The sequence below is a fragment of the Chiloscyllium punctatum genome, chromosome 11 (assembly GCF_047496795.1).
Source record: "Chiloscyllium punctatum isolate Juve2018m chromosome 11, sChiPun1.3, whole genome shotgun sequence".
In the NCBI taxonomy this organism is placed as follows: Eukaryota; Metazoa; Chordata; class Chondrichthyes; order Orectolobiformes; family Hemiscylliidae; genus Chiloscyllium; species Chiloscyllium punctatum.
The window spans coordinates 90812493-90832859 of NC_092749.1; positions in this window are offsets into that span (position 1 = coordinate 90812493).

The following is a 20367-nucleotide window of genomic DNA, read 5'->3' on the forward strand; positions in this document are numbered from 1 at the left end:
CGTCTTAAGTAGACTTCAAAAGTTGCTTCATTTCCTGAAACAAAATTAGATTGTTTTTGAAGATCATCCTGTTTAAAATTGCATAACTCACATTAGTCTATCATTTCAAGCAGGGAATAATCCAGAGTATTCTAAGAATTACATGAACATACAGTTTAAAATGATCAGACAGGCTCATAATGCGGTTCACCTTTCTTGCTAGGAGCTACACATGTAGGCAGGAACCAGTCCTCTGCAAGCAGACAGAACATGTCCAGGCATTGAACCTTTTATAGAATTAAACTAAAGCACGGAGGATAATTGTTCCCTGGTGCATTCTCCATAGCAACACCTTAACCAATGAGAATCAACTTACTAACCAGTTTGCCTTATTTCATGCACTATAAATTGCTGTTCTTTTTAAAATTTGGCATTCTTGTACTGGTCCTGATGAGCGCAAGATCTAAAGCTTTGACATCATGATTAAAAAAATACAAAAGATCTAGTAAACTTGGATTTACAATGTGCCACACAAAAGGTTGATATGCATAATATTGTGTTGGCAGTGATTTAGCAGGCACTGAGAATTTCTTAGAGGAGGCAGAAATTAGGAATCAACCAGGCATTTTCAAATTGGCATATTATTAGAATCAGCTAATTACAATCTGTATTCATGCATAGAAGAAGGGACCAAGACCTAATGTACAGAGAAACCTCGATTATCTGAAGGACACGGGCAGGGAGTATTTTGTTCGATTAATTAACTGCTGGATAATCGATGCCGCTTAACATAATTAACCACACATCGGGATCTTGCGATGTTGTTCGGATCATCCGAAATTCGGTTAATCAAATGTCGAATTATCAAGATTCTTCTGTATCTAGGTTAGTTGATGGTGCAAAGTTAGGTGGGGATGTAGACTGTGTAGACAGAAAAAAGCTATGAAGAGATATAGTCAGATTAAATGAGTGGGCAACAAAGTGGTAGATAGAATATAATGAGGTTATTCATATCTTAAGAAAAGCAAAATATTTTTTACAAAGTGTTAAACTTCTAAATGTTGTTGATCAGAAGCACTGGGCTGTGCTTGTATAAGTAATACAGAAAGTTGTTTTCTGGATTGACAGGGTTGCCTTTTGATGAAAGGCTTAGTAAATTGGGTCTATATTTATCTGTAATTGTTAAATCGCTTTACAGGATGTAGACATTACTGCTAGGCCAACATTTATTGTCCATCCCTAACTGCCCACAGACCGATGAAGAACCAACTACATATGTGGGTCTGGAGTCACATGAAAGCCAGAGCAGGTAAGAATGGCAGATTTCCTTCCCTAAAGGGCATTAGTGAACCAGATGGGTTTTTGCACCAATTAACAGTGGTTTTGTCATCACCATTAGGCCAGTCTCTTTTTTTTAATTCCAAATTTTTGTTGAATTGGTGGGATTTCAGCCTATGCCCTTTAGAATATTAGCAGAAGGTTTAGATTAGTAGACCAGTGACATTGCCACTAAGCCAAAGCCTCACCACAAACTTGGAAGAATGCAACATTGTGGATTCTGAAGGGATTTGACAGGATAGATGCTGAGAGGTAGCTTTTCTTACCTGGGGAGTCCAAAATAAAGGATTGATCACTTTGGATTGAGAAGAAATGTATTTATTGAGGGGGAATTATAAATGTTGGAAGTCTATACCTTAAAGAGATATGGATGTTTCATGATTAAGAATAGTTAATTGGGGGATAAATATTTGATCTTTCAGGAAATTAAAGGACATAGGGAGTAGTTGATCACGTTAATTTTTGGTAGCCACATTTTAGTTTTACAGTCACCTATTTAGTTCTCACTATCTTTTATTAGATGAAGCAGTAACATAACAACACTATCTTTTTGTGTTGATATTTAGATAGATAATACAGCATAACTACTGAAGATTTTATACAATGAGACCCTAGAGACATTATCGGGATACAATTAGTCACATCCATCCTGCCATTAGAGTACTTCACCATGATTCTAATTCTACATCTTGCTGCAGCCAAATTTCCAAGTTTAATAATTTAATTCCACAAACTTTAGCTTTAGCTGACTCTCTCTTATGAGAGACTTCATCAGATACCTTCTGAAAGTTTATGTAAACAACATCCATAGACTTTCTCCTGGCTACTACTTTAGACACTTCAAAATAATTGAGGATGGACAGGTATTATTTATAATTGACAAATCCTCCCTGATGAGTTGAAAAAAATTGACAATATTCAATCATTTCTTTAAGAAAGGTTGGTAAGGACAAGCCAGAGAACTATAGACCAGTGAGCATGATGTTGGTGGTGGGCAAGTTGTTGGAGGGAACCCTGAGAGATGGGATTTACATGTATTTGGAAAGACAAGGACTGATTAGGGATAGTCAACATGGCTTTGTGCGTGGGAAATCATGTCTCACAGACTTGATTGAGTTTTTTGAGGAAGTAACAAAGAAGTTTGATGAGTGAAGAGTGGTGGACATGATCTACATGGACATCAGTAAGGCGTTCAACAAGGTTACCCATGGGAGACTGATTAGCAAGGTTAGATCTCACAGAATAAAGGGAGAACTAGCCATTTGGATACAGAACTGACTCGAAGCTAGAAGACAGAGGGTGGTAGTGGAGGGTTGTTTTTCAGGCTGGAGGCCTGTGACCAGTGGAGTGCGACAAGTATCATTGCTGGGTCCACTATATAGAGTCATAGAGATGTACAGCATGGAAACAGACTCTTCGGTCCAACCTGTCCATGCCGACCAAATATCCCAACCCAGTCTAGTCCCACCTGCCAGCACCCGGCCCATATCCCTCCAAACCCTTCCTATTCATATATCCATACAATTGCAACATTTAAGAGGCATTTGGATCAGCCTCCACTACATCCTATGGCAGCTCATTCCATACATGTACCACCCTCTGCATGAAAAAGTTGCCCCTTAGGGGAAAGATATAAAAGAGACCTCTCACCCTAAACCTATGCCCTCTAGTTCTGGACACCCCCACCAGGGAAAAAACTTTGTCTATTTATCCTATCTATGCCCCACATAATTTTGTAAACCTCTATAATGTCACCCCTCAGCCTCCGACGCTCCAGGGAAAACAGTCCCAGCCTGTTCAGCCTCTCCCTATAGCTCAAATCCTCCAACCCTGGCAACAGCCTTGTAAATCTTTTCTGAACCCTTTCAAGTTTCACAACATCTTTCCGATAGGAAGGAGACCAGATTGCACACAATATTCCAACAGTGGCCGAACCAATGTCCTGTACAGCCGCAACATGACCTCCCAACTCCTGTACTCAATACACTGACCAATAAAGGAAAGCATACCAAATGCCACCTTCATTATCCTATCTACCTGTGACTCCACTTTCAAGGAGCTATGAACCTGCACTCCAAGGTCTCTTTGTTCAGCAACACTCCCTTGGACCTTACCAAGACAGCAAAGAGGGTTACCTCAGATTAAAACAGGATCTGGACCAGATGGGCCAATGGGCTGAGAAGTGGCAGATGGAGTTTTCCACAGTAAATACTGATGCAAAATATTCATTTAGTATCTCCCCCATTTTCTGTGGCTCCACACAAAGGCCGCCTTGCTGATCTTTGAGGGGCCATATTCTCTCCCTAGTTACCCTTTGGTCCTTAATATATTTGTAAAAACCCTTTGGATTCTCCTTAATTCTATTTGCCAAAGCTATCTCATGTCCCCTTTTTTCCCTCCTGATTTCCCTCTTAAGTATACTTCCTTTATACTCTTCTAAGGATTCTCTCGATCTATCCTGTCTATACCTTACACATGCTTCCTTCTTTTTCTTAACCAAACCCTCAATTTCTTTAGTCATCCAGCATTCCCTATACCTACCAGCCTTTCCTTTCACCCTGACAGGAATATACTTTCTCTGGATTCTTGTTATCTCATTTCTGAAGGATTCCCATTTTCCAGCCAACCCTTTACCTGCGAACATCTGCCTCCAATCAGCTTTTGAAAGTTCTTGCCCAATACTGTCAAAATTGGCCTTTTTCCAATTTAGAACTTCATATTTTCGATCTGATCTATCCTTTTCCATCACTATTTTAAAACGAATAGAATTATGGTCACTGGCCTCGAAGAGCTCTCCCACTGACTCCTCAGTCACCTGCCCTGCCTTATTTCCCAAGAGTAGGTCAAGTTTTGCACCTTCTCTGGTAGGTATATCCACATACTGAATCAGAAAATTGTCTTGTACGCACTTAAGAAATTCCTCTCCATCTAAACCTTTAACATTATGGCAGTCCCAGTCGAAGTTTGGAAAGTTAAAATTTTTCGTCATTGATATAAATGATTTGGATATGAACATAGGAGGTATTGCAGATGACGCCAATATTGGAGGTGTAGTGGACAGCAGAGAGGGTTACCTCCAATTACAACAGGATCTTGACCAGATGGGCCAATGGGCTAAGAAGTGGCAGATGGAGTTTAATTCAGATAAATGTGAGGTGCTGCATTTTGGGAAAGCAAATCTTAGCAGGATTTCTACACTTAATGGTAAGGTCCTAGGGAGTGTTGATGAACAAAGAGACCTTGGAGTGCAGGTTCATAGCTCCTTGAAAGTGGAGTCGTAGGTAGATAGGATCGTGAAGAAATCGTTTGGTATGCTTTCCTTTATTGGTCAGAGTATTGAGTACAGGAGTTGGGAGGTCATGTCGGGGCTGTACAGGACATTGGTTAGGCCACTGTTGGAATATTGCATGCAATTCTGGTCTCCTACCTATCGAAAAGATGTTGTGAAACTTGAAAGGGTTCAGAAAAGATTTACAAGGCTGTTGCCAGGGTTGGAGGATTTGAGCTAAAGGGAGAGGTTGAATAGGCTGGGGCTGTTTTCCCTCGAGCATCAAAGGCTGAAGGGTGACCTCATAGAGGTTTACAAAATCATGAGGGGCATGGATAGGATAAATAAACAAAGTCTTTCTTTTCCATGGGTGGGAGAGTCCAGAACTAGAGGGCATAGGTTCAGGGTGAGAGGGGAAAGGTATAAAAGGGACCTAAGGTACAATCTTTTCATGCAGAGGGTAGTGTACGTATGGAATGAGCTGCCAGAGAAAGTGGTGAAGCTGGTACAATTGCAACATTTAAAAGGCTTTTGGATGAGTCTATGATTAGAAAGGGTTTAGAGGGATATGGGCCAAGTACTGGCAAATGGGATTAGATTAGGTTAGGATATCTGATTGGCATAGACGAGTTGGACTGAAGAGTCTGTTTCCATGCTGTATCTCTCTCAGCCAAAATTTAAAGAATGCAAAATGTTGAATAGGAATTCAGCTATTCAGAATTTAATTATCCCATACTAGTTTGCTGCCCCAATACTTTGAAAATGTAAGCTATCTTTAAAGTTCTCGAAATGGACATTAATCTTCATATTATAATGTACAATGTTACTGATCGAAGTATTCTACTGCTGCTGTTGTTGTACTGTTCTATTTTATTCACCCAAAATTTCCATTTTGCTCCAGGAGGTAAAGTTAGAGATCCCTAAGGGAAAAAGAAATGGCTTTATGAAAACAAAGACCAGAAAACCAAGTTAAAAACGAGCATCACCAACATCAACATTAGGGTCTACATGGCACAGCTGCAAGAAAAATTGGAAGAGCCAGAAATAAATTTAGTCTGGGCCTACAGAATCAAGAAAGCCTCAAGCTATTTAGACTGAAAATGGGCAAATTTAAAGAAATATAGTGAAAAAAGTCTAGCAGAAGAAGAAATCAGAAAAAAAAATGAAGATTTAAAAGGATCAGAACTCTAATTAAACCATGACTTTATAAACGTAGCAGCCATAGAACTTTATTTAAACATTCCTGTATAGGAAATTGCTTGATGTTGTCTGGAAAGACAGGAAAACATTTATTTTTCCAGGAAGATATGGGAAACTCCATCTTGGCTGCTGAAGGAAGGATCATCCTAGAATGAATGTGTAACCACCATTTTGTTTGTTAAAAATGGTCTGAAAATTTAAAGCAGGGAAATTCAGTAAGCAGTGCAAAGATGCAATAATGCAAAGAAACAAATTAAGAATAGTAAGTCTAAGAAGCTCCAGTTGTTCAGTTTAAAACTATTGATGATTGCAGTAACATGAGATTAACATCTTATTTAAATCAATATTAAAACCATACAGATTTAAGATATCTGTGCAGTAATAAGATTTATTAGTACGAATAATTAAATATCAGGTTAAAGGTCTGAGAAGGATCAGGCAGGACACAAATTGTTCTTCACGGAGGTGACAGTTCTCGAGATACATTAGCACAAAATTAAATCTGAAAACTGAAGCTGAGCAAGTGAATGTACATCATATCAAAAGAACTAGATAGTAGATCATGTTATTAAGAGACACAGCATCAAATAGATTACGAACACTTTGGAAGATGTCTGAAAACCTTTTGATAATTCATCACCTTAAGGACAAAGGGCAAAAGTTTGCAGTTCAGTTTTCAGGAGATGCATAGAAAATTGCATTTCAAATCTCCACAGATTACTGCAAAACTGTGATTATATGAACAAGAAACAAGAGTAGGTCACTTGGCCCTTTAAGCTTATTCTGCTACTCAATAATATCACGTCTGATCAGATTTTCACCTCAACTCTACATTCCTGCATATTCATAATAATCTTTCAATCCCAAATCAAGAATCTATTTCTGCCTTAAAAATATTTAAAGATTCTGCATCCACAGCCTTTAGAGAAAGGGAATTCCAAAGATTCACAATGCTCAGAGGAAAACATTTCCTCATTCCGGTTTTAAATAGGAAATCACTTAAATTTAAACTGTGATCTCTAGTTCTCGAATCTCTCACAAAACAAAACATGCTTTCAACATCCACCTGGTCAAGTCCCCTCAGGATTTTGTATCTTGTGACTCAACTAAGTTGCCTTTGACTATTCCAACCTCCAGAGGATGCAGGCCTAACCTTTCCTCATAAGGCATTTTGCAAACTCCAAATTTTAGTCTTGCGTGAACTGCTTCTAATGTATGAACATCCTTCCATAAGTACTCAATACTGTACACAGAAGTCCAGATGCAGTCTCAACAATGCTCTGTAAAACTGAACCTTAATTTCTATGGTATTGCATTCCATGCCGCTTAAATAAATCATAACATTCTAGTAGCTTTCCTGATAACTTGCTGTACCTGCATACCAACCTTCTGTGATTTGTTTACTAGAACACCCAAATCCCTTTACATCTCTTAAGCTCTCACTATTTATATAGAGTCATAGAGATGTACAGTATGGAAACAGACTCTTCAGTCAAACTTGTCCATGCTGACCAGATATCTTAGATAAATCTAATTCTACTTGTCAGCATTTGGCCCACATCTCTCCAAACCCTTCCTATTCATATACCCATCCAGATGGTCTTTTAAATGTTGTAATTGTACCAGCCTCCCCACCACTTCCTCTGGCAGCTCATTCCATACACATACCACCCTCTGCCCCTTAGATCCCTTTTAAATATTTCTACTCTCACCTTAAACCTATGCCCTCTAGTTCTGGACTCCCCCACCCGAGGGAAAAGACCTTGTCTATTCACCCTATCCATGCTCCTCATGATTTTATAAACCTCTATAAGCTCACCCCTCAGCCTCCAATGCTCCAGGGAAAACAGCCTCAGCCTATTCAGATCTCCCTATAACTCACATCCCCAACCCCGGCAACATCCTTGTAAACCTTTTCAAAACCCTGTCAAGTTTCACAACATCCTTCCTATAGGAAGGAGACCAGAATTGCATGGAATATTCCAAAAGTGGCCTAACCATTGTCCTGTACAGCTGCAACATGACCTCCCAAATCCAATGCTTGCTCAGACCAATAAAGGCAAGCATACTAAACGCCTTCTCCACTATCTTATCTACCTGCAACTCCAATTTCAAGGAACTATGAATTTGCACTTCAAGGTTGCTTTGTTCAACAACACTCCCCAAGACCTCACCATTAAGTGTATCAGTCCTGCCCTGATTTGCTTTTCCAAAATGCAGCACCTCATTTACTGAAATTAAATTCCATCTGCCACTCCTTAGCTCATTTGATCAAGATCATGTTGTACTTGGAGGTAATCTTATTCACTGTCCACTATACCTCCAATTTTGGTGTCATCTGCAAACTTACTAACCATACCTCCTATGTTCACATCCAAATAATTTATATAGTATTTTTTTTAATTCTTTCTGCCAAAGTGAACAATTTCACATTTTGCCACATTTGCCAGATCTCTGCCCAGTCATTTAACCTCATTTCTTTGTAGGTTCCTTATGTCCCCTTCACAACACAGTTTCCTACTTATCTTTGTGCCATCAGTAAAATTAGCGATCATACCTCTGATTCCTTCATCCAAATAATTTACATAAACTATAAAGAGTTGAAGCCCAGAACTGACCTCTGGGGCACACCACTCATGAAATCCTGCCAGCCTGAAGAAGATCCATTTATTTCTGCTCTCTGCTTCCTGTTAACAAGTCAATCTTCCAACCATGCCAATAAATTACTCCCTACATGATGAGCTTTTATTTTCTGCAATAACCTTTGATGTGGCAATTTATCAAATGCATCTGGAAATCTAAACATATCCACTGGTTTCCCTTTATTCACAGCAGAAGTTACTTCTTCAAAAGATTTCCAATATGTTAGGTAAACATGATTTCCCTTTGACAAAACCATATTGGCTCTGCCAGATTGTTTTGACGTTATCCAGATGCCATGTTATACTGTTTTTAATAATGATTTGGAGATGCCGGTGTTGGACTGGAGTGTACAAAGTTAAAAATCACACAACACCAGGTTATCGTCCAACAGGTTTAATTGGAAGCTAGTGTGCTATAGCCTGGTGTTGTGTGATTTTTAACTTTGTTTTTAATAATGGCTTCTAACATTTTCCCTATGACAATATTAAGCTAATTGGCTTATAGTTTTTTGCTTTCTGCCTCCTTCCCTCTTTAGGATACAGGAGTTAGATTAGCTATTTTCCAATTTAAAAGAAACTTTCCCTGAATCTAATGGGCTTTGGAAAATTAAAAACAATGCATCAACTGTTTCATTAGCTACTTCTTTTATGACAGTAGAATGAAATCCATTATGATCTGGGATCTTGTCAACTCACAGTTCCAACAATTTGCATCAGTACTTACATCCTGGGTAACTGTAATTTTCTTGAGTTCCTTCCTCCTTTCCAATTCCTGAGTTACCACTTCTTCTGGAGTGCTACGTACGTCTTTAGTGAAGACATATGTAAAATATCCATTCAATTCTTCTGCCATCTCTTTATAATTCCCCAGACTCTCAGACTCATTTTCTTTAGGACCAACACTTTGTTATCCTTTTCTTTTTTAAATGTCTGAAGAAACTTTTTCTAACTATTTTTACATTCTTGGATGACTCTCTCTTATACTCTATTTTTTCCCTTCTTATTAAAGTTGTTTTTTTAAATATATATTTTTTCCAATCTCTGACTTGCCACCTACTTTTGCAAAATTTTATATCTTTTCTTTGAGTTTAATACCACTACTAAATGGAGCTTTGAAATCAGGATTGGTACGAGACAGGCTTTTTTATTGGAATTCTTGATGAAACTTTATCAGATTTGTTACAGCCCAAGGATGATTTAATTTTGAAGAAAGTTACTGGAAGAAGAATCCAGAAAGATTCTGAAAGGAAAAATAAAACAATCTCAACAGGGCAACAGTGTCTATTAACTTCATAAGGTATGGAGACTGTAAAAAGGCATGTGACAAGCCTATACAGAGTACAAGCCAAATACCTGATGCTAGAAATCAGCATCAGCATAGCAGGGAAACAAAGGCTCTCAAACATAATAATGTCCAGTTATCATGAAGAAATGCTACATTTGCAAAACTGTAGATCACCTGTCAAAGGTGTACCAAAGTAAGTCATGGTTTCCGAACACCAGAAGTACTGGTAATCACAAATGTAATGAAATAGAATTGAATATCCACCATCATCAGAAAAAATACATGCATTTGATAATATACCACCACTGCAGAAGATACCCAAGACATTCCTCGGGTAACTAACTAAACCAGTTGAGTCAGAAAACACAGTTCTTGCCTACAACAATAGACATCCCATTGATTTTGTACTTGATATAGGAATAATGGCTGAATAGCCCACACCATAAGAAGCATTGTAATGTAACTTGTTGCATTCCTATGTAAAGCACACAAGAGAATTGAGAATGTTCGCAATCAAGCATTTCCACTTTTGAGCCAGATGCATATGTCGGAAGATTTGTTGGAAGATGTCTTTGTCGGAAGACCTGGAAGAGATCAACATCCTCCCACAGAACAACTAGCCCAGAAGCAAACAGTTATCCAGACACTGCACAAACTGTTACTGACCAATCTGTTAAGAGGAAAATGGAGAAGACATTGAAACAGTGACAGAAAGAATGCTGTCAACAGCCTTTCAGTAACATGACAGAGAATCTCAAAATGTTGACTTTACCAGTCAATCACAAAAGATGATTGACGATGTCCAGCCTGAACAAAGGAGATAAACTGAAATGATCCATTAGAGTCAGACCCACATCTACCAATCCAGGACACGGCCAAGAAGAAGCCTTCTTCTTCCTCTTGACAAGAGATTCAACTTTAATAAACCACGGTTCCCTCACTCAACCACTTCCTCCCTATTTGACAGGTACATACTTATCAAGGACACACAGTAGCTGTTCCTTGAATAAGCTCCACATTTCAATTGTGCCCATCCCCTGCAGTTTGTTTCCTCATCCTATGCATCCCAAATCTTGTCTAATCGCATAATAATTGCCTTTCCCCCTGCAATAACTCTTGTCCTGCTTTATATACCTATTCCTTTCCGTCACTAAAGTAAACATAATCAAATTGGGGTCATTATCACCAAAGTGTTCACCTACCTCCAAATCTAACACCTGGCCATGTTTATTACCCAGTACCAAATCCAATGTGGCCTCACCCCTTGTTGGCTTGTCTCCATACTGTGTCAGGAAACCATCCTGCACACATTGGACAAAAACTAACCCATCTAAAGTACTTGAACTATTGTATTTCCAGTTAATATTTGGAAAGTTAAAGCCCCTCCATATCAATTACACAGTTACTGTCGCTCCTACCCAGAATTACCTTTGCTATCCTTTCATCTACATCTCTGGAACTATTTGGAGGCTTATAAAAAACTCCCAATGGGGTAACCTCCTTTCCTGTTTCTAATCTCAGCCCATACTACCTCAGTAGACAAGTCCTCAGTATCCTTTAATTAGATTGGATTTCCTACAGTGTGAAAACAGGCCCTTCGGCCCAACAAGTCCACACCGACCCTCCAAAGAGCAACCCACCCAGACCCATTCCCCTACATTCACCCTTGACTAATGCACTTAACACTACGGGCAATTTAGCATGGCCAATTCACCTAACCTGCACATCTTCGGACTGTGGGAGGAAACCGGAGCATCTGGAGGAAACCCATGCAGACACAGGGAGAATGTGCAAACTCCACACAGACAGTTGCCAAGGCGGGAATTGAATCCAGTTCCCTGGTGCTGTGAGCCAGCAGTGCTAACCACTGAGCCATCAGTGCCATTTTCCGCTATGTAATACTGTCCTTGACTAGCAATGCCATTCCTCCCCCCTCTTTTATCATCTTGTCTGTTCTTACTGAAACATCTAAATCCTGGAACCTGCAACAATCATTCCTGTCCCTGCTCTATGTCTCCAAAATGGCCACAACATCGAAGTCCCAGGTACCAACCCATGCTGCATGTTCACCCACCAGGTGCTCCTGGCATTGAAGTAGCCACACTTCAAACCACCTTCCTGCTTGCCGGTGAACTCTTGCGTCCTTGAAACCTCATTTCTGACCTCACTACTCTCAACCTCCTAGACACTGGAACTACAATTTAGGTTCCCATCCCCAAGTGAATTAGTTTAAACCCTTCCGAATAGCATGAATAAATTCCTCCCCCAGGATATTGGTGCCCCTCTGGTTCAGGTGCAAACCATCCTGTTTGTCGAAATCCCACCCACCCCAATTATCCAGAGATCCAAAACCCTACCTCCTGCACCATCCCTGTAGCCATGTGTTCAACTCCTCATTCTCCCTATTCCTCACCTCACTAGCACATGGCACGGGCAACAAACAAGATAACAACTCTGCTTGTTCTAGCTCTTAGCTTCCATCCTAGCTCCCTGAATTTCTGCCTTAAATCCCCATCCCTTTTCCTACCTATCTCGTTAATACCAACGTGGACCATTACTTGGGGCTGCTCCCCCTCCCCCTCAAGGATCCCAAAAACACGATTCGAGACATCACGGAACCTGGCACTGGGGAGACAACACATCCCAACCATGATTCTCTCTCGTTCCCACAGAACCTCCTATCTGTCCCCCAACTATGGAGTCCCCAATAACTAATGCTCTGCTCAGTGACCTAGGATGATTCAAGGAAGTATTTATTTCAATAGAGCAGTTGTCTTCCAGGATAGAAATTCAGGATATCAAAAGTCTTCCAGGCAAGATAATGGACCAATAACAGTGTCCTCCACAAAGGATATTCTGAGTGATAAAAGATCCTCCAGTAGAGAAATGATTCACAAATTACAACCAGGGTTATTTGTCCTCAAGGAAGAGACCTACCATTCTTCTAAGTCCAAGTAGAACAAGAAGGAACTATCCAGACCATCAACATTGATGACCTAAGACAACTTAGTGGCGAGGGCCGGGATGATGGTGAATGAATTATAATTATACACATCACAGAAACAGTTTGAAAGCAGACGATTCAGTCCATCGAGCCCACATTGACCCTCCAAAGAGGCTCCCACCCAGATCCAACCATATCCCTGTAACCCTTCATTTTCTATGGCTAATCCAACTAACCTACACATCCCTGGACACTATGGGCAATTTAGCATAGTCAATCTACCTAACCGCCACATCTTTGGAATGTGGGAGGAAACCAGAGCACTTGAAGGAACGTGGACATGGAGAAAATGTGCAAACTCCTGCAGACAGTCACCAAACTGTGGAATCAAACCTGGGTCGTTGGCACTGTGAGGCAGCAGTGCTAACCAATTAGTTGGTAATGGTTTTGAGGTATCAATGCTCATGTTACACTGAGATATCAATACTCATTCTATTAATGTCCCACAGTTTGTGGAGGCAAGTGTTCTATTCTATCAGAGAGCACAGATTTATTGTACCACCTCCCTAAGATCCTAGTAATTATGTCTGACTATATGTAATTATACTTATTGCTATCATGCAAGCAACCTTTTGTAATCTAAGATGAGAATCTCTTTTGTGAATAATTCATGGGAGTCTACCTCTACCACTTATCATGAGATAGACTTAAGACAAAAAAAGATTGGTGACAGTGAACGATCACAAACAGCCTTTACACAGTGCCACATACTGGCAGAGTGGCAAATGCCACCAAGTATTAGAACTGGGAAAAAAAACCACAATCACCACACAAAATCTTGTCTTTACCTTCGTAGCACTATCACTGTGCTCAATGGGACAGACTTTGAACAGATCTCGCAACTCAAAACAGTACTGATGAGGTACTATGGGCTATGAGCAACAGCAGAAGAATTATATTCAACAACAATCAGTAATGTCATGGCCCAGCAGATCTCTCATTCAACATAATCATCAAACCAGGAGATCAATCCTTGCTGAAAAGTGCAGGCGGTCATGCCATAAACAGGCATACTTAAAAATGGTGTCTCTATCTGGAAAACTACAATCCATGCTAAATGGCACTAGTGATAGGCAAGGCTAAGCAATCCCACAACAAATGGATCAGATCTAAACTCTGCACATTTGCTGCCTTTGGTCATGAATGGTGGTGGATGATTTAGACAACAGGAGGGAGTTGTTCCTCAGGAGGATTGAGGAGGCTGAAGCAAGATTTCCTCTAAGCCACACACCATCCTGACTTGGAGCTATATTGTCATTTCTTCACTGTCAATGGTTCAAAATCTTAGAACTTTCTTCCTAACAGCGTTGTGGGTATCTCTGCATCCTAACAACTGCAACGGTTCAAAAAGACAGCTCCCCTCCAATTTCTCCAGTGCAACTAGGGAAGCATAATACATTCTGGCCTAGCCAGCAACAACCATCCCATAAATGTGTAAAAAATATTTGCATCCATCTTCAGGCATTACTATTGAGTATGTGATTCAAATTAGCCTCTGCCTGAGGTCCTTATCATCACAGATTCTGATCTTCAACCAATTTGATTCATTCCACAGCTGAAGGCACTGGATACTTCAAAGGCTACGGTCCCTGACAACATTCCAGCAATAGTGCAAGATAAGTGCATCAGAACCAGCTGCACCTCTATCCGAATCGATTCTGTACAGCTTTAACACTGGCATCCAACCAGCAATGTGGAAAATTGTCCAGATATGCCCTGTACACAAAAGCAGGACAAAACCAACCCAGCCAGTTCTCAGTTATTAAGCCATTCTGATTATCAGCATTAATGATGAAAGGAATCATCTATAATGCATTAACAGCAAAGGTAAAAACCTGCTCACTGATACTCATTACAGCTCTAGCCCAAACATGGAGAAAACAACTGAACACCAGAGTTGAGCGGAGAATGATTGCCCTTGACATCAGGGAAACCTAGTAAACCTGGAGTCAATGCAAATCGGGGGAAAACTCTCTGCTAGTTGAAGTCATACCTAGCACAAAAGAAGATTGCTTGGTTATTAGAGTTTAATTTTTTTTAAAAATCACTTATGGGAACTGGACATTGCTGGCTGGCCAGTGTTTATTGCCCAAACCTAGTTGCCCTTGAAAAGGTGAGCTGCCTTCTTGAACCACACTTGTGCTGTGGGTAGACCCACAATGCCCTTAGGGATGGAATTCCAGGATTTTGATCTAGCGACTGTGAAGAAACTGTGATATATTTCAAAGTCATTTGGTGAGTGACTTGGTGGAGAACTTTCAAATGGTGATGTTCCCATATATTTGCTGCCCTTGTCCTTCAAGATGGAAGTGGTCATGGGTTTGGAAGGTTCCCTCTAAGGTACTTTGGTGAATTTCTGCAGTGCATCTGTAGATAGTACATACTGAGCATCAGTGACGGGGGCAATGGATGCAGGTTAATTTGTCTTGGATGGTGTCAATTGTTTTAAGTGGTGTTGGAGCTATGTTCATCCAGGCAATTGGGGAGTATTCTATCACCCTCCTGACTTGTGTCTTTTTGATGGTACACATGCTTTGGAGAATCAGGTGGTGAGTTACTAGCTGCAGAATTCTTCTTGGAGATGATCACAGCCTGGCTTTTGTGGTGTGAATGTTACTTGACACATATCAGCCCAAGCATAGATAACATCTAGCTCTTGCTGCATTTGAACATGGACTGCTTCAGTACCGGAGGATCATAGAATCACTACAATGTGGAAGTAGGCTATTCGGCCTTTTATGGAGTCATAGAAATGTACAGCATGGAAACAGACCCTTCGGTCCAACCCATCCATGCCGACCAGACATTCCAAACCAATCTAGTCCAACCTGCCAGCACCTGGTCCATATCCATCCAAACCCTTCCTATTCATATACCCATCCAAATGCCTCTTAAATGTTGCAATTGTACCAGCCTTCACCACTTCCTCTGACAGCTCATTCCATACACGTACCACTCTCTGTGTGAAACAGTTGCCCCTTAGGTCTCTTTTATATCTTTCCCCTCTCACCCTAAATCTAGTTCTGGACTCCCCACCCCCAGGGAAAAGACTTTGCCTATTTACCCTATTCCTCCTCCTCATAATTTTGTAAACCTCTATAAGGTCACCCCTCAGCCTCCAACGCTCCAGGGAAAACAGCCCCATCCTGTTCAGCCTCTCCCTATAGTTCAAATCCTCCGACCCTGGCAACATCCTTGTAAATCTTTTCTGAACCCTTTCAAGTTTCACAACATCTTTCCAATAGGAAGGAGACCAGAATTGCACGCAATATTCCAACAGTGGCCTAACCAATGTCCTGTACAGCCACAACATGACCTCCCAACTCCTGTACTCAATACTCTGACCAATAGAGGAAAACATACCAAACGCCTTCTTCACTATCCTACCTACCTGCAACTCCACTTTCAAGGAGCTATGAACCTGCACTCCAAGGTCTCTTTGTTCAGCAACAGTACCTAGGACCTTACCATTAAGTGTAGAAGTCGTGCTAAGATTTGCTTTCCCAAAATGCAACACCTCGCATTTACCTGAATTAAACGCCATCTACCACTTCTCAGCCCATGGCCCATCTGGTCCAGATCCTGTTGTAATTGGAGGCAACCCTCTTTACTGTCCACTACACCTCCAATTTTGGTGTCATCTGCAAACTTACTAACAGTACCTGTTATGCTCGCATCCAAATCATTTATGTAAATGATAAAAAGTAGAGGACCCAGCACCGATCCTTGTGGCACTCCACTGGTCACAGGCCCCGAGTCTGGAAAACAACCCTCCACCACCACCCTCTGTCTTCTACCTTTGAGCCAGCTCTGTATCCAAATGGCTAGTTCCCCCTGTATTCCGTGAGATCTAAACTTGCTAATCAGTCTCCCATGGGGGACCTTGTCGAACGCCTTACTGAAGTCTATATAGATCACATCTACCCCTCTGCCCTCATCAGTCCTCTTTGTTACTTCCTCAAAAATCTCATTCAAGTTTGTGAGACCTGATTTCTCACGCACAAAACCATGTTGACTATCCCTAATCAGTCCTTGCCTTTCCTTTTGCATCCACACCAACCCTCCAAAGAGCATCACACCCAGACTCACCCCCCTATTCTCTCCCTGTAACCTTGCATTTCCTATGGCTAATTTACCTAACCTGCATATCTTTGGACTGTGGAAAGAAACTGGAGAACCCGGAAGAAACTCACATACATGGGTAGAACGTGCAAACTCCGTACAGACAGTTGCCAGAGGTTGAAATTGCACCTGGTACTTTGAGGCAGCAAAAATCACAAGTCAGGAGTCTCAAATGGCGCTGAACATTGTGCAGTCATTGGTAAAAATCCCCACTTCTGACCATATGATGGAGGGAAGGTCAATTGATGAGGCATCTGAAGACATTTGGGCGAAGAACATTATCCTGAGGAACACCTGCAAAGATATCATGGAGCCGGGGTGACTGACCTCAACAACCACAACCATCTCCCATATGACTCCAACCACCGGAGTTTTCTGCCTGATTTCCACTGACTCCAGTTTTGCTAAGGCCACAGTCAAATTCAGCCTTGATTCAAGGGTTGTCACTATCATTTCATCACTAGAATTCAGTTTTGATTTGTCCATGTTTCAACCAAGGCTGTAACAAGGTCAGAAGCAAAGTGAACCTGGTAGAACTCAAATTGGGCATCACTGCTAGGTTATTGCTGAGCACTGTTGATGACACCTTCCATCACTTTACTGGTGATCAAAAGTAGACTGATTGGGCAGTAATTGGCCGAATTGAATTTGTCCTGCTTTTTGAGTACTGGACTTACCTGGGCAATTTTCCACATTGTCAAGTAGTTGCCACTGTTCTACCACAGTTAGGTGGTTTTGTGGGAGTAAGGAAAAAAAAAGCCAAGAGATTTAGAGTCTCCTTAAAAAGAAAAAAAATGATGCCACTGTTGTAATTGTACTCTTAACAGCTTTGCTAGGGGAGCAGCAAGTTCTGGAGCCCAAGTCTTCAGTAATATTGCCAGAATATCTAATGCCTCCAACTACTTCTTGATATTACATGGGGTAAATCAAACTGGTTGAAGACCGCTAGCTGTACTGCTGGGGACCACTGGAGGCCAAGATGGATCATCCACTCAGCACTTCTGGTTTAAGATTGCTGTAAATGCTTCAACCTTACCTTTTGCACTGTTGTGCTGGGCTCTTCAAATCATTGAGGATGGAAATATTTGTGGAGCTGCATCCTTCAGTGAGTTGTTTAATTGTCCACCATCATTCAGGACTAGATGTAGCAGGACTACAGAGCTTAGATCTGATTTACTGGATGTGAGATCACTTAACTCTGACTATCACTTGTTGCTAATGTTTTTTGGCATGCAAATGATCTGGTTTGTAGACCAGGCTGACATCTCATTTTCAGATAAGCCTGGTGCTGCTCTTGGCATGCCATCCTGCACTCTCCATTGAACCAGGGTTGATCCCTTGGCTTGAAGGTAATAGTGAAGGCTGCGCCATGAGGTACCAGATTGCTTTGGAGCACAATTCTTCAGCTGCTGATTGTCCACAGCTCCTCATGGGCGCCAAGTCTTGAGTTGCTAGATCTATTCAAAGTCTATCCCATTTAACATGATGATAGTGCCACACAACACAACAGACGGTGTTCTTAATGTGAAGGTGGGACCTTGGCTCCACAAGAATTGTGAAATGGTCACTCTGACTGATACTGACATGGATGGATTCACCTGCAGCCAGCAGAATGGTAAGGATGAGGTCCAGAATGTTTTTCCCTCTTGTTGGTTTACTCATCACTTGCCATAGACCCAGTCTAGTATCTATGTCCTTTAGGACCCGACCAGCTCAATTAGTAGTACTGCTGCCAAGCCACTTTTAGTGGCATACATTGAAATCCCCCAGCCAGAGGATGTGTTTCTGCCATCCTCAGTGCTTTCTCCATGTGTTCAACATGGAGGAGTATTGATTCATTAGCCAAGGGAGGACAGTATGTGGTAATCAGCAAGATTTTGCCCATGCTGATGCCATGAGACTTCATGGGGTCTGGAATCTATGTTGAGGAGTCCCAGGGAAACTCTCTCCCATCCAAGAATATCATTGCAGAATTCCTCAGGGTGCTGTCCTAGGCCCAACCAACTTCAGCTGTTTCATCAATGAACTTTCCCCTATCATCAGCTCAGAAGTGGTATGTTCAGCACTATTTGCAACTCCTCAGACACTGAACCAATCCTTGTCCATATATGGCAGGATCTGAACAACATCTAGACTTGGACTGATCAATAGCATGGCTATCACTCAAATTTCCCACTATCAATATCAGGGAGAGTTGCTATTGACTAAAACCTGGAGCTGGACGAGAAGTGGGAGAACTGGCCACTCCCCTTTCACCTCTGATTGTTGACTTAAGGTTGTGACGACCTGTGAAACGATTCTAAAGCCCATCTAACGCACACTATTCCAATATCATCCATATGTTTATCCAATGACCACTTATATGCACTTAATGTTGGCAAGACTACTACTGTCACAGGCAGGGTATTCCACGCCCTTACTGTTCTTTGAGTCAAGATGCTATTTCTGACATTTGTCCTATATCTATCACCTATCAATTTAAAGCTATGTCCCCTCATGCTAGCCAACACCATCTGAGGGAAAAGGCTCTCACTGACCACCCTATCTAACCTTATGATCATCTTATATGTCCCTATTAAGTCACCCCTTAATCTCCTTCTCTCTCAAGTCCTTCAGCCTTTCCTCATAAGACCTCCCCTCTTGGTAAATCTTCTCTGCACCCTAATATTTCCACATCCTTCCTGTAATGCAGTGACATGAACCGTACACAATACTCCAAGTGCAGCCGCACCAGAGCTTTGTACAGCTGCAACATTACCTTATGGCTCCAAAACTCGATCCCTCTTCCAATTAAAGTTAACACACCGTACACCTTAACAATCCTATCAACCCAGGTGGCAACTTTCAGGGATCCATGGACGTGGACACAGAGATCTCTCTGCATATCCACACTACAAAGAATCTTACCATTTGCCCAGTCCTCTGCATTCCTTACAAAGTGAATCACCTCACCCTTTTGTGCATTAAACTCCAATTGCCACCTCTCAGCCCAGCTCTGAAGCGTATCTATGCCACTCTAAACTGCAACATCTTTCCGCACTGTACACAACTCCTACAACTTAGTGTCATCTGCAAATTTACTAACCCATCTCATCCAGGTCATTTACTGGGCTTGTATACTCTTGAGTTTAGAAGACTGAGAGGGGATCTGATTGAAACGTATAGGATTATGAAAGGATTGGACACTCTGGCAGGAGGAAACATATTTCTGCTGATGGGGGAGTGCCGAACCAGAGGACACAACTTAAAAATATGGGGTAGACCATTTAGGACAGAGATGAGGAGAAACTACTTCACCCAGAGAGTGGTGGCTGTGTGGAATGCTCTGCCCCAGAGGGCAGTGGAGGCCCAGTCTCTGGATTCATTTAAGAAAGAATTGGATAGAGCTCTTAAAGATAGTGGAGTCAATGGTTATGGAGATAAGGCTGGAACAGGATACGGATTGGGAATGATCAGCCATGATCATATTGAATGGCGGTGCAGGCTCGAAGGGCTGAATGGCCTACTCCTGCATCTATTGTCTATTTAT